Source organism: Triticum aestivum, chromosome 4A (assembly GCF_018294505.1).
Source record: "Triticum aestivum cultivar Chinese Spring chromosome 4A, IWGSC CS RefSeq v2.1, whole genome shotgun sequence".
In the NCBI taxonomy this organism is placed as follows: Eukaryota; Viridiplantae; Streptophyta; class Magnoliopsida; order Poales; family Poaceae; genus Triticum; species Triticum aestivum.
Genome location: NC_057803.1, coordinates 652,451,388 through 652,465,053, shown reverse-complemented (window position 1 = coordinate 652,465,053; position 13,666 = coordinate 652,451,388). Strand labels below are relative to the sequence as shown.

Sequence of the window (13,666 nt, the reverse complement as noted above, 5' to 3'; positions counted from 1 at the left end):
TCGATGATATTCTTGAGGAAAGGTTGTATGTGATACAACCAAAAGGTTTTGTCAATCCTCAAAGATGCTAACAAGTATGCAAAGCTCCAGCAATCCTTCTAAGTACTAGAGTAAGCATCTTGGAGTTGGGATATACGCTTTGATGAGATAATCAAAGATTTTGGGTTTATACAAAGTTTATGAGAAACTTGTATTTCCAAAGAAGTGAGCGGGAGCACTATGGAATTTCTGATGAGTATATGTTATTGACATATTGTTGATCAGAAATGATGTAGAATTTCTGGACAACATATAGGGTATTTGAAGGTGTTTTTCAATGGAAAACCTGGATTAAGCTACTTGAACATTGAGCATCAAGATCTATAAGGATAGATCAAAATCGCTTAATAGTACTTTCAAATGAATACATACCGTGACAAGATTTTGAAGGAGTTCAAAATATATAGGCAAAGAAGGAGTCTTGGCTTGTGTTATGAGGTGTGAGTAGTGAGTAAGACTCAAGACCTGACCACGGCAGAAGAGAGAAGAAAGGACGAAGGTCCGTCCCCTATGCTTTAGACGTAGGCTCTACAGTATGCTATGTTGTGTACTGCACCTGAAGTGTGCCTTGCCATGAGTCAGTCAAGGGGTACAAGTGCGATCCAGGAATGGATCACAGGACAGCGGTCAAGGTTATCCTTAGTAACTAGTGGACTAAGGGATTTTCTCGATTACGAGGTGGTAAAAGAGTTCGTCGTAAAGGGTTACGCCGATGCAAACTTTGACACTAATCCAGATGACTCTGAGTAGTAAACTGGATTCATATAGTAGATTAGTTATTTGGAATAGTTCCAAATAGCGCGTGGTAGCTGCATCTACAAGATGACATAGAGATTTGCAAAGCACACACGGATCTGAAAGGTTTCAGATTTGTTGACTAATAACCTATCTCACAAGCGAGATATGATCAAACCCCATCGGGTGTTGATTCATTACAATCCCATAGTGATGTGAACTAGATTATTGACTCTAGTGCAAGTGGGAGACTGTTGGAAATATGCCCTGGAGGCAATAATAAACTGGTTATTATTGTATTTCCTTGTTCATGATAACTGTCTATTGTTCATGCTATAATTGTATTGACCGGAACCGCAATACATGTGTGAATACATAGACCACAACATGTCCCTAGTAAGCCTCTAGTTGACTAACTCGTTGATCAACAGATGGTCATGGTTTCCTGACCATGGACATTGGATGTCATTGATAACGTGATCGCATCATTAGGAGAATGATGTGATGGACAAGACCCAATCATAAGCATAGCACAAGATCATGTACTTCGTTTGCTAAAGCTTTTCTAATGTCAAGTATCATTTCCTTAGACCATGAGATGGTGTAACTCCCTGATACCTTAGGAGTGCTTTGGGTGTACCAAACATCACAACATAACTGGGTGACTATGAAGGTGCACTACAGGTATCTCCGAAAGTGTTTGTTGGGTTGGCACGTTGAGACTAGGATTTGTCACTCCGTATGACGGGGAGGTATCTCTAGGCCCACTTGGTGATGCATCATCACAATGAGCTCAATGTGACTAAGTAGTTAGTCATGGGATCATGCATTATGGAACGAGTAAAGTGACTTGCCAGTAATGAGATTGAACGAGGTATTGGGATACCGACGATCGAATCTCGGGCAAGTAACATACCGATTGACAAAGGGAATTGTATACAGGCTTGATTGAATCCCCGACATCGTGGTTCATCCGATGAGATCATCGTGGAACATGTGGGAGCCAACATGGGTATCCAGATTACACTGTTGGTTATTGGCCGGAGAATGTCTCGGTCATGTCTGCATGGTTTCCCGAACCCGTAGGGTCTACACACTTAAGGTTCGGTGACGCTAGAGGTGTTATGGGAAATAGTATGTGGTTACCGAAGGTTGTTTGGAGTCCCGGATGAGATCCCGGACATGACAAGGAGCTTCGGAATGGTCCGGAGGTGAAGATCGGTATATTGGGACGAAGGGTGTTGGAGTCCAGAATTGTTCCGGGGGTACCAGGTGATGACCAGCGTGTCCGAAGGGGGTTTCGAAGGCCCCGGCAAGTGTTGGGGGCCTTATGGGCCAAGGGGAGGGGGCACATCAGCCCACTAAGGGCTGAGCGCCCCCTCCCCACCCCATCTCACGTAACCAGGAGAGGTGGGGGCGCCACCCCTAGGGCAGCCGCCCCTCCCGGCTTGGGGGTCAAGTTCCTATGGGGTGGGGGCGCCCAAACCCATCTACGGTTTCCCCTGTGGCTGCCGCCCCTCCCCTAGGGAAACCCTAGGGCGCCTCCTCCTCCCCCTCCCCCCTATATAGTGAGAGAGAGAGAGGGCAGCCGCAACCCTTCCCCTGGAGCAGCCCTCTCCCTCCAACACCTCCTCCTCCTCGTAGTGCTTGGCGAAGCCCTGCCGGAGAACCACGAGCTCCATCACCACCATGCCATCGTGTTGTCAGAGTTCTCCCGCAACTTCTCCTCTCCTCTTGCTAGATCAAGAAGGAGGAGACGTCCCCGGGCTGTACATGTGTTGAACGCGGAGGCACCGTTGTTCGGTGCTTAGATCGGATTCGGCCGCGATTTGAATCGCTTCGTGAACGACTCCACTGACCGTGTTCTTGTAACGCTTCGCTTAGCGATCTTCAAGGGTATGAAGATGCACTCCCATCTCTCTCGTTGCTAGTCTCTCCATAGATTGATCTTGGTGATGTGTAGAAAATTTTGAATTTCTGCTACGTTCCCCAACAATAATCACTCAAGTGCTCTATCATAAAAGCATTATTCTTTAATTCTCTACCAACATAAGCATTAAAACTTTCTTGTCTAGCCATAAATTCATCAAATTCATCTAAACATTGGCTATGAGATTTAGTAGATGATGACCCACAAGTATAGGGGATCTATCGTAGTCCTTTCGATAAGTAAGAGTATCGAACCCAACGAGGAGCAGAAGGAAATGACAAGCGGTTTTCAGTAAGGTATTCTTGCAAGCACTGAAATTTTAGGTAACAGATAGTTTTGTGACAAGATAATTTGTAACGGGTAACAAGCAATGAAAGTAAATAAGGTGCAACAAGGTGGCCCAATCCTTTTTGTAGCAAAGGACAAGCCTGGACAATTTCTTATAATGAGAAAAGTGCTCCCGAGGACACATGGGAATTATCGTCAAGCTAGTTTCATCACGCTCACATGATTCGCGTTTGATACTTTGATAATTTGATATGTGGGTGGACCGCTGGTTGGGTACTACCCTTACTTGGACGAGCATCCCACTTATGATTAACCCATATTGCAAGCATCCGCAACTACAAAAGAAGTACTAAGGTAAACCTAACCATAGCATGAAACATATGGATCCAAATCAGCCCCTTACGAAGCAACTTATAAACTAGGGTTTAAGCTTCTGTCACTCTAGCAACCCATCATCTACTTATTACTTCCCAATGCCTTCCTCTAGGCCCAAATAATGGTGAACTGTCATGTAGTAGATGTTCACATAACACCACTAGAGGAGAGACAACATACATCTCATCAAAATATCGAACGAATACCAAATTCACATGACTACTAATAGCAAGACATCACACATGTCCTCAGGAACAAACGTAACTACTCACAAAGCATATTCATGTTCATGATCAGAGGAGTATTAATATGCATTAACGATCTGAACATATGATCTTCCACCAAGTAAACCAATTAGCATCCACTACAAGGAGTAATCAAAACTACTAGCAACCCATAGGTACCAATTTTTGGTTTTGATACAAGATTGGATACAAGAGATGAACTAGGGTTTTGAGAGGAGATGGTGTTGGTGAAGATGTTGATGGAGATTGACCCCCTCCCGATGAGAGGATCGTTGGTGATGACGATGGTGATGATTTCCCCCTCACGGAGGGAAGTTTCCCCCGGCGGAACAGCTCTGCTAGAGCCCCAGATTGGTTTCCTCCAAGGTTCTGCCTCGTGGCGGCAGAGTTTCATCCTATAAGCTTGCTTATGATTTTTTTTCAGGGTAAAAGCCTTCGTATAGAAGAAGATGGGCACCGGAGGGCCAACAGGGGGCCCATGAGACGGGGGGGGCGCCTAGTAGGGGGGCACCCCCCACCCTCCTGGCCAGGGTGTGGGCCCCCTCTGGTATTTTCTTCGCTCAATAATTCTTATTAATTCCAAAAATGACTTCCGTGGAGTTTCAGGATTTTTGGAGCTGTGCAGAATAGGTTTCCCATATTTGCTCCTTTTCTAGCCAGAATCCCAGCAGCCGGCATTCCCCTCTTCATGGTAAACCTTGTAAAATAAGAGGGAATATCCATAAGTATTGTGACATAGTGTGTAATAACAGCCCATAATGCAATCAATATTGATATAAAAGCATGATGTAAAATGGTCGTATCAACTCCCCAAGCTTAGACCTCGCTTGTCCTCAAGCGGAAGCCAAAATCAAAAATATGTCCACATGTTTATAGATAGAGGTGTCGATAAAAATAAAATACATACATGAGGGCATCATGATCATTCTTATAACAGCGACATATATAGATTTTGCCATATGATTTCTTATGCTCAAGTAACAATCTATTCACAATGTCAAGTATGGAACATAAACTTCATTGGGAACTAACAAACTATAATCTCAGTCAATGAAGCAATTGCGATTTATCATAACGTCAGAAAGAGTCAAGAATAGAGCTTTTCAGCAAGTCCACATACTCAACTAACATATAGTCTTCTACAATTGCTAACACTCACGCAATACTTATGGTTATGGAGTTTTAATCGAACACTGAGAAAGATAGGGGCTTATAATGTTGCCTCCCAACGTTTTACCTCAAGGGTAATGTCAACAATAATAGTTCATGCTAACGAACATCCAATTGGATATAAGTATCAGGATCTTTCCAACACGAGGTGCTTGCCAAAGGATAAAATGAAAAAGGGAAAGGTGAAGATCACCTTGACTCTTGCATAAAGTAAAAGACATAAAGTAAAAGGTAGGCCCTTCGCAGAGGGAAGCAGAGGTTGTCATGCGCTTTTAGGGTTGGATACACAAAATCTTAATACGAAAGAATGTCACTTTATATTGCCACTTGTATATGGACCTTTATTATGTAGTCCGTCGCTTTTATTGCTTCCATAACAATATCGTATAAAGCTTATTTTCTCCGCACTAATAAGTCATGCATATTTAGAGAGCAATTTTTATTGCCTGCACCGATGACAACTTACTTGAAGGATCTTACTCAATCCATGGGTAGATATGGTGGACTCTCATGGCAAAACTGGATTTAAGGATATTTGAAAGCACAAGTAGTATCTCTACTTGGTGCTAGGAATTTGGCTAGCATGAGGGGGAGAGGCAAGCTCAACATGTTAGGAAGATCCATGACAATATACTTTAATTGGGGTGTGAGAAAACATAAACCATTATGTTGTCTTCCTTGTCCAACGTCAACTCTTTAGCATGTCATACTTTAATGAGTGCTCACAATCATAAAAGATATCCAAGATAGTGTATTTATATGTGAAAACCTCTCTTTCCTTATTACTTCCTATTAATTGCAACGATGACAAAAACTATGCTTGTCAACTCTCAACAACTTTTAAGCCTCATACTTTCTATGTGTGAAGTCATCACTATCCACAAGATCAATATGAACTCTTTTATTCTTTTTATATTCTTTCTATTTTTCTCAAGATCATAGCAAGATAGCAAAGCCCTTTGACTCAACACTAATCTTTATTATAGATAACTCATGGACTCGATTACATAGAGATCACAAAGCAAAACTCAAAACTAATTCATATCAAAACTTCAATCTACTTGATCAAGATATTACTAAAGGAATCGAACTAAGTAAAACGGTAAAGATAGGAGTGTGATGGTGATACAATACCGGGGCACCTCCCCCAAGCTTGGCAGATGCCAAGGGGAGTGCCCATACCCATGTGATTATGTCCTCGGAGGTGATGAAGGCGGTGATGATGACGGTGGATAATCGCACATCGAGCGTAAAGGCTCCTCCAACTTGCGAATAATGCCCTTGAGTCCGGCAATATGATCCTTCAGCAAAATATTTTCCTGTGTGAGATACTTGTTTTGTATGCGAGCTAACTCAATCATCTTGAAAGCTTCAATCTCACTCGGGGTAAAGAGGTTAGGAAGAGGTTGAGGGATGTCTTCTTCTTTCACCATCGGAGCTTTATCCTCCATGACCTTCTTGATCCCTTCATCCCTGTTGATCTCCTCCGGTTCTTCTCTTTTCAGATCTATCTTCAATATCCGAGCATCCTTGTCTTCATTGTTGGAGGAGGGTGATGTCATGATGCTCTAGCTCTGTCAGAAAAAATAGCTCGAAACAAAGACAGAAGATTCTTGTGTGATACGGCGGTCAAAACTTTAGGGAGATTACATAATGACTTTTTACTGACCAAATACGTAATGTGCAAGAAAACGGAGTCCGGGGACACACGAGGTGTCCACGAGATAGGGGGCGTGTCCGGTAGGGGGGCGCGCCCTCCACCCTCGTGGAGGCCTCGTGTCCCTCTCGGACTACTTCTTTATTCCCAAAATTCCTAAATATTCCAAAACGGAGAAAAATTGCCATTAGAATTGTTTTGGAGTCGGTTTACTTACCGTACCACATACGTATTCCTTTTCAGAGTCTAGAATGTTCTGGAAAGTGGCCCTTATGTATTCCTCTGGGGTTACGGTTTCAATAATATTAGTTTCAACATTAATAGGGTTACCTGAGATATAATGTTTGATTCTTGGACCGTTCACCACCCTCGGAATTGTGCCTTCGAAGTTGTTAATTTTTATGGCACCGAACGATAGACCTCCTCGATAACGTAAGGGCCTTCCCACTTAGAGAGAAGTTTTCCTACAAAAAATCTTAAACAAGAGTTGAATAGTAACACATAATCACGTACGTTAAATTCTCGCTTTTGTATCCTTTTGTCATGCCATCTTTTAACTTTTTATTTAAACAACTTGGCATTCTCATAGGCCTGGGTTCTCCATTCATCAAGTGAGATAATGTCAAATAACCTCTTCTCACCAGCAAGTTTGAAATCATAGTTGAGCTCTTTAATGGCCCAATATGCCTTATGTTCAAGTTCAAGAGGTAAGTGACACGCTTTTCCATAAACCATCTTATACGGGGACATACCCATAGGATTTTTATATGAAGTTCTATAAGCCCATAATCCATCATCAAGTTTCTTGGAACAATTCTTTCTAGATCTATTAACAGTCTTTTGCAAAATTAATTTGATCTCTCTATTGCTCAACTCTACTTGACCACTAGACTGTGGGTGATAAGGAGATGCAATTCTATGATTAACATCATACTTAGTGAACCACCATCAGTCATGAGATATCTAGGGACTCCAAACCTCGGAAAAATAACTTCTTTAAGCATCTTAATAGAGGTGTTATGATCAGCACTACTAGTTGGAATAGCTTCTACTCACTTAGTAGCGTAATCAACATCAACTAAAATATGTGTATATCCATTAGAGGTAGGAAAAGGTCCCATATAATCAAAGCCCCAAACATCAAATGGTTTAATAACAAGAGAATAATTCATAGGCATTTCTTGACGTCTACTAATATTACCAATTCTTTGACGTTCATCACACGACAAGACAAACTTACGGGCATCTTTGAAGAGAGTAGGCCAATAAAAACCGGATTGCAATACCTTATGTGCAGTTTTTGTCTCCAGCGTGGTGTCCTCCATATAGTTCGGAGTGACACTTGCGTAGGATATTTTCCTGTTCATGCTCAGGTACACAACGTCTAATAACACCATCCCCTTCTTTATAAAGGTGTGGGTCATCCCAGAAGTAATGTCTTAAATCATAAAAGAACTTTTTCTTTTGCTGGTATGTGCAACTAGGTGGTATAAATTTAGCAACAATGTAATTAGCATAATCAGCATACCATGGAGCAGTACGAGAAGCATCAATGACCGCTAATTGTTCATCAGGAAAGCCATCATCAATAGGTAGTGGGTCATCAAGAACATTCTCTAGCCTAGACAAGTTTTCTGCAACGGGGTTCTCAGCTCCCTTTCTATTGATAATATGTAAATCAAATTCTTGAAGCAAGAGGACCCATCTGATAAGTCTAGGTTTAGCATCTTTCTTTTCCATAAGATATTTAATAGCAGCATGATTAGTGTGAATAGTAACTTTAGAATCAACGATGTAAGGTCTGAACTTATCACAAGCAAATACAACTGCTAAGAATTCTTTTTCAGTAGTAGCATAATTTCTCTGGGCAGTATCAAGAGTCTTGCTAGCATATTGAATAACATCTAATTTCTTATCAACTCTCTGCCCTAGAATAGCACCTACAACATAATCACTAGCATCACACATAATTTCAAAAGGTAAATTCCAATCAGGTGGCTGAACAATAGGTGCAGTGATCAAAGCTTTCTTAAGTACTACAAATGCTTCTACACAATCATCATCAAAGACAAAAGGAATATATTTTTGTAATAAATTAGTCAGAGGCCTAGAGATTTTAGAAAAGTCATTAATGAACCTCCTATAAAAACCGGCATGACCAAGGAAACTTCTTATACCTTTAATGTCCTTGGGACATGGCATCTTTTCAATAGCATCAACTTTAGCTTTGTCAACTTCAATACCTCTTTCAGAAACTTTATGCCCCAAGACAATGCCTTCATTAACCATAAAGTGACACTTTTCCCAATTCAGGACGAGACTAGTGTCTTCACATCTTTGCAAAACTCGATCAAGATTGCTCAAGCAATCATCAAAGAGGATCCATAGACTAAGAAGTCATCCATGAATACCTCACAAATCTTTTCACAAAAGTCAGAGAATATAGCCATCATGCATCTTTGAACGGTAGAAGGTGCATTACATAAACCAAAAGGCATATGTCTATAAGCAAAAGTACCGAAAGGGCAAGTAAAAGTAGTTTTTGATTGATCTTCCGCTAACACAGGTATTTGAGAGAAACCAGAATAACCATCTAGAAAGCAGAAATGTGTATGTTTGGATAGTCTTTCTAGCATTTGATCAATAAAAGGTAAAGGGTAATGATCTTTCTTAGTAGCTTTATTTAATCTATGGAAATCAATTACCATCCTATAACCTGTAATAATTCTTTGCGGAATAAATTCATCTTTATCATTAGAAACAACAGTAATACCTCCCTTTTTAGGGACACAATGGACAGGGCTTACCCATTCACTATCAGCAACGGGATAAATTATACCTCCCTCAAGGAGCTTTAGTATCTCCTTTCTTACCACTTCTTTCATCTTAGGATTAAAGCGTCGTTGAGGATCGGATCTCTAACTGGTTTGGCATCTTTCTCCACTTTAATTTTGTGTTGGCATAGAGTAGGACCGATGCCCTTAAGATCATCCATAGTATATCCAATAGCATCACGGTGCTTCTTCAGAGTTTTCAATAATCTTTCCTCTTCCTGCTCTGAAAGGTTAGCACTAATAATAATAGAATATATCTTCTTTTCATCAAGATAAGCATATTTAAGATTATCAGGTAATGGTTTAAGCTCAGACACGGGATCACTCTTGGGTGGAGGAGGATCCCCTAGGATTTCAACAGGTAAGTTGTGTTTCAAGATAGGAACCTGCTGCAAGAATACTTCATCTATTTCCCTTCTTTCATTCATAAACATATCATTTTCATGGTCTAGCAAATACTAGTCGCCAACCCGTGCATTTGCACGGGCTAGTTTAGTGATTAATATATACTGAAAGCCTCAGACCATTTATAACTTTTGAATCTAGTTTAGATAGCAACACACATGAACATTATAATTCCAAATTCTAGTAATTACATATTAGAATAGAACAATCTTTTCTTTTTTATGATTTTTTACATTTGCAATATCTCGCGGTCAAATCAATATTAATTTTTTTATTGTGTTTTTTTTCTATTTTGCCTGCATAAATTATCCGGCTTGTATAAAGAGTGCTTACTTATGCAACTTTGAGTGATAATTGGTGCTATACTTTAGAGTAGATCAGTTTCTTTCCATGCTGATGTAAAGTTTGTACGGAGTAACTTGTTCCTTCTATGATAGATTTGTGAGCACTTCAATTCTATATGGGTTCGGATGTAGGTCTTATTCATGAAATCAGATTCACCGCGAGAAAATTTCTAATAAGATTTACATGGGTGAAGTGACATGAACATTTTAAGATGATTAAATTGCACACTGCAGTATTAAGTGGACCTATGTCATCTAGAAGATTCGAATTGGTTAGGAAATATACCATCATAAAATAATAAAGGAAAAATGAGATTCAAATAAACACATCGATGGTAAAATACAATAACGTAACAATGATACTTTATAAGAAGAATGTTATCCTTCAAATATATATATACATGTCAAGATTTACTAAGTTTTTTTTCAGACATGCATTTGTTATGAATGCCAATGACTTTTGTATATAAAGTAACTTCTACCTAATTTTTTGGAATCATATACTTCATGTTTAATCAGGGCTAACCTACGCTACTTGTCTAATTGATGGTAATTAATACTTGAACTCAAAATATGTATGCCTTGTAAACCCTAAAGGAGGTATAATGTCCAAATCAGCATACTTTTCTTATTATAAACCTTCTAGAAGGAGCTACCTGACCTGAAATTGATTTGCCAAATATGAAATGGTACAAAGGCCTTATCCACATGTAAAGCTCATGTAGTTACATACAGAAATTCCATTAGAGGCCTAACTACTCTCCATAGTGGTGTGAAATAAATCATTTGAACTGCTATGACATCTAAAATTGAGTATTTCTTTTCAACTATTATTTATTTCACCCTGCTATGAACCAACAACCAAATCTAACACAATGTGAATGCTTATCCCAAAGGCATATTGAAGTGAATGACCTACGTCGCAAGCCCCTAGTGAATAAAAGGGAAACAAAAATTTACATCAAATTTTATTGACGCAGCACCTGTTCAGCCATATGTAAGAGAAGTGGCGATGGGCTAAAATATAAATTTAGAAGTTATGCTTACCTGTGCACATTGCTATTTTTGCTTATATTGTTTCCTTATCCATTCACTGGAAGATACCATGTTGTACTGTCCGGAAAGAAAGACAGCCCCCAGCTTATTCAAAAAATTACTTTCAGTCCTTTAGTCAAAAAATCTACCACATAATTATCTTGGAGAGAAAGAGAAAGATCTAATGGATAATGCTACCATCTTACAGAAAATAATAGCCAAGCACACCATAAGAATATTTTAAATCGCCATGAGGTCTGTATGAAGTATGGTGTTCTCCAACTTCATCAATTTAAAACTATAGACACATTCGTACATATATAATGAGGAGGCGATATTAACAGTGGTGAGTACCAACCATATAAATGAACATGGACATGTCATCGCCACACTAAATGGGGATGAGGATGCCACTGGTTCTCTACCAAGGCGTCATCTGTGCTAGCAGGGGAGTTTTTTGCAAGCGTTTCACATGTCAAACTTCTAATATTTCTGAACTATAGTACATAAAATGATTTTTTGTGCCTTCTTGCATTTCACATGTGAGAGTATTATGAGTTTCCATATTAGATCATCATGATATCAAATAAATAAAAGTATGAAAACCCGATTACCCGATGAATAAAAACGAATGATTCAGGTATTACTATGAAAGAAAACCAGATAAACTATACCCGATGGATAAAAAGTGATTCAGATATAACTATAGAACATATTTACATGTTGGGTTACAAAAATTTCATTCACACCTTAGTCTCACACCTAACCATTATAAATTCTACGCCAATGCATGACTTCTATTTAACAGAGGATGAGAGAAATTCTACGAACTAATTAGTAATTTAACATCAAAAGCATATAAACGGAGCTAGTATAACATGTATCTATTCCATTAGAAGTTACGACGATCTCCAAGCTAACCACATCTTGTCATGATACATAGATCAGATGTATATTAAACTGGACATACATGCAAACGTACACATCAGTGCCGAGTATACTACCACTGTTGCAGGATGAAGTAGAAGTATTCATGTTTATTTGTTACGTTATGATATTATGTCCCCAGCGCGCGCACACTTTGCACACTTTTTTTACATCATAATTAGAAGCAGAATAGACAATCATTCGGAAACGTACAGATTAGATTGAAAGAAGATTCACATGTATGTTTTTCGTACCTTCACTGGGACACATTGTTCTGTACTGGCATATGCCTTTCACATGAGATGAGAAGCAACAGAGAAGTTTTTTGTTTTGATGGAAGCAGCAGAGAAGTTGATGGTAGGACTCTGCGCCACCCATGATCTGTGGTGCACAACCCTTCGAGTCAGGTGGTTGATCAATTTTCAAAAGGAATCTTCTATAACCTAATGTAGTTAATCAAGTTATAATAAGTGAAGGAAATTTTGGCAGTCTGATGCCCAACGAAAAATCTGCTCAGTTTTGCACCGACCATTCTGCTAGCTACTCCTTTGTGTGCTCTGTATCACATGATCTTGAGATAACTAACACCATGAACATCCAGTCAATGCCTTATGATATATCTTGCAACCACCTACAGCTGGGCGTCTCACCGAAGAACTGACTCTTGTTAATCGAATTCAAGGCCAACACAGTCAGAACAGTCCTGGCAGCAAAGCAATCATACATGTTTGAAACCCAAGAGGGGAGAGATTGTAATACAATGAGATTGATGCATAGAACATGAGAAGTGGAATATTATGAGGAGAAGAGTAATCTGAGAAGGAAACCCTGAAAAAGGGACCAAAATCCTGGACTATTTATTAGTAATAAACATGAGAAACAGAAATCAGATCCAAGTATAATAGGAGAAAAACAAATTTGTCTACATACTGTTTGTTCTTGACAGTTCCATCTCCACGTGATACAAGAAGAAACATTAGTAAATCTGGACATGGCAACCTGGTATGGTAAGAGCCATGGAGTTATATGCACAAATTTGTTGCAGAAGACATGAGAGTGATGAGGTCAGGAGAGAGCATAGATGACTGACTTGGCATGGAAGATTGTAAGATCTAACCTGAGGGCCGTTCGTCTTCAGGCAATTGGTTCTCCTTTCCTGTACTGAGGATGTTTGTGTCTAGGCATAGAGCCATGGAAGAGTGCTGGTAGAAGGCGTCATGCCATGGGCCAGGCTTCTGAGATCGCCACCAGGGAGCAATAGACGATGAAGAACTCACATCATATCGGGAGAGAGGACGCTCGCCGCCGAGGAGGGGTGGGCTTCTGAGATCGTGATTCTTTTTTTCATTTGTTGACATAGAGAATAGATCAAGGTGAGTCGTGAGGTGTGAGATGCGGGGGACCTATAGAAAGGAAAGAGTCTTTTTTTTGCATGCTTAGGAAGGAAAGAGTCATGAGAGATTGGGAGAGGCAAAGCGATGGACGTGGCAATTTTTTGGCAGTTATTACATTATCAAAAGATCTACCGTAATGACCCCAAAAGAAAGATCTACCGTAATAACTGGTATAGGTATTGATTGAGATATGTTTTTCTTTTCTGTTTTTGCAGTGGACAAATTCTTTTTTTTGGCTCGGGATGTTGGTTGGTTTTTTTTTCAGCTCAGGATTTTATGGTTGGATCT

General features: G+C 39.7%; 1 long non-coding RNA gene across 1 annotated transcript; it reads right to left on the bottom strand.

Moving 5' to 3' along the window:
• Positions 1 to 9,630: 9,630 nt before the first annotated feature.
• LOC123082904 (uncharacterized) lies at positions 9,631 to 13,405 on the bottom strand. The gene is made up of 4 exons (XR_006439148.1): positions 13,102 to 13,405; positions 12,915 to 12,983; positions 12,239 to 12,687; positions 9,631 to 11,162 (listed from the first exon to the last, which is right to left on the bottom strand). It is a non-coding gene; the product is annotated as an uncharacterized lncRNA (long non-coding RNA).
• Between the last annotated feature and the right edge of the window lie 261 nt (positions 13,406 to 13,666).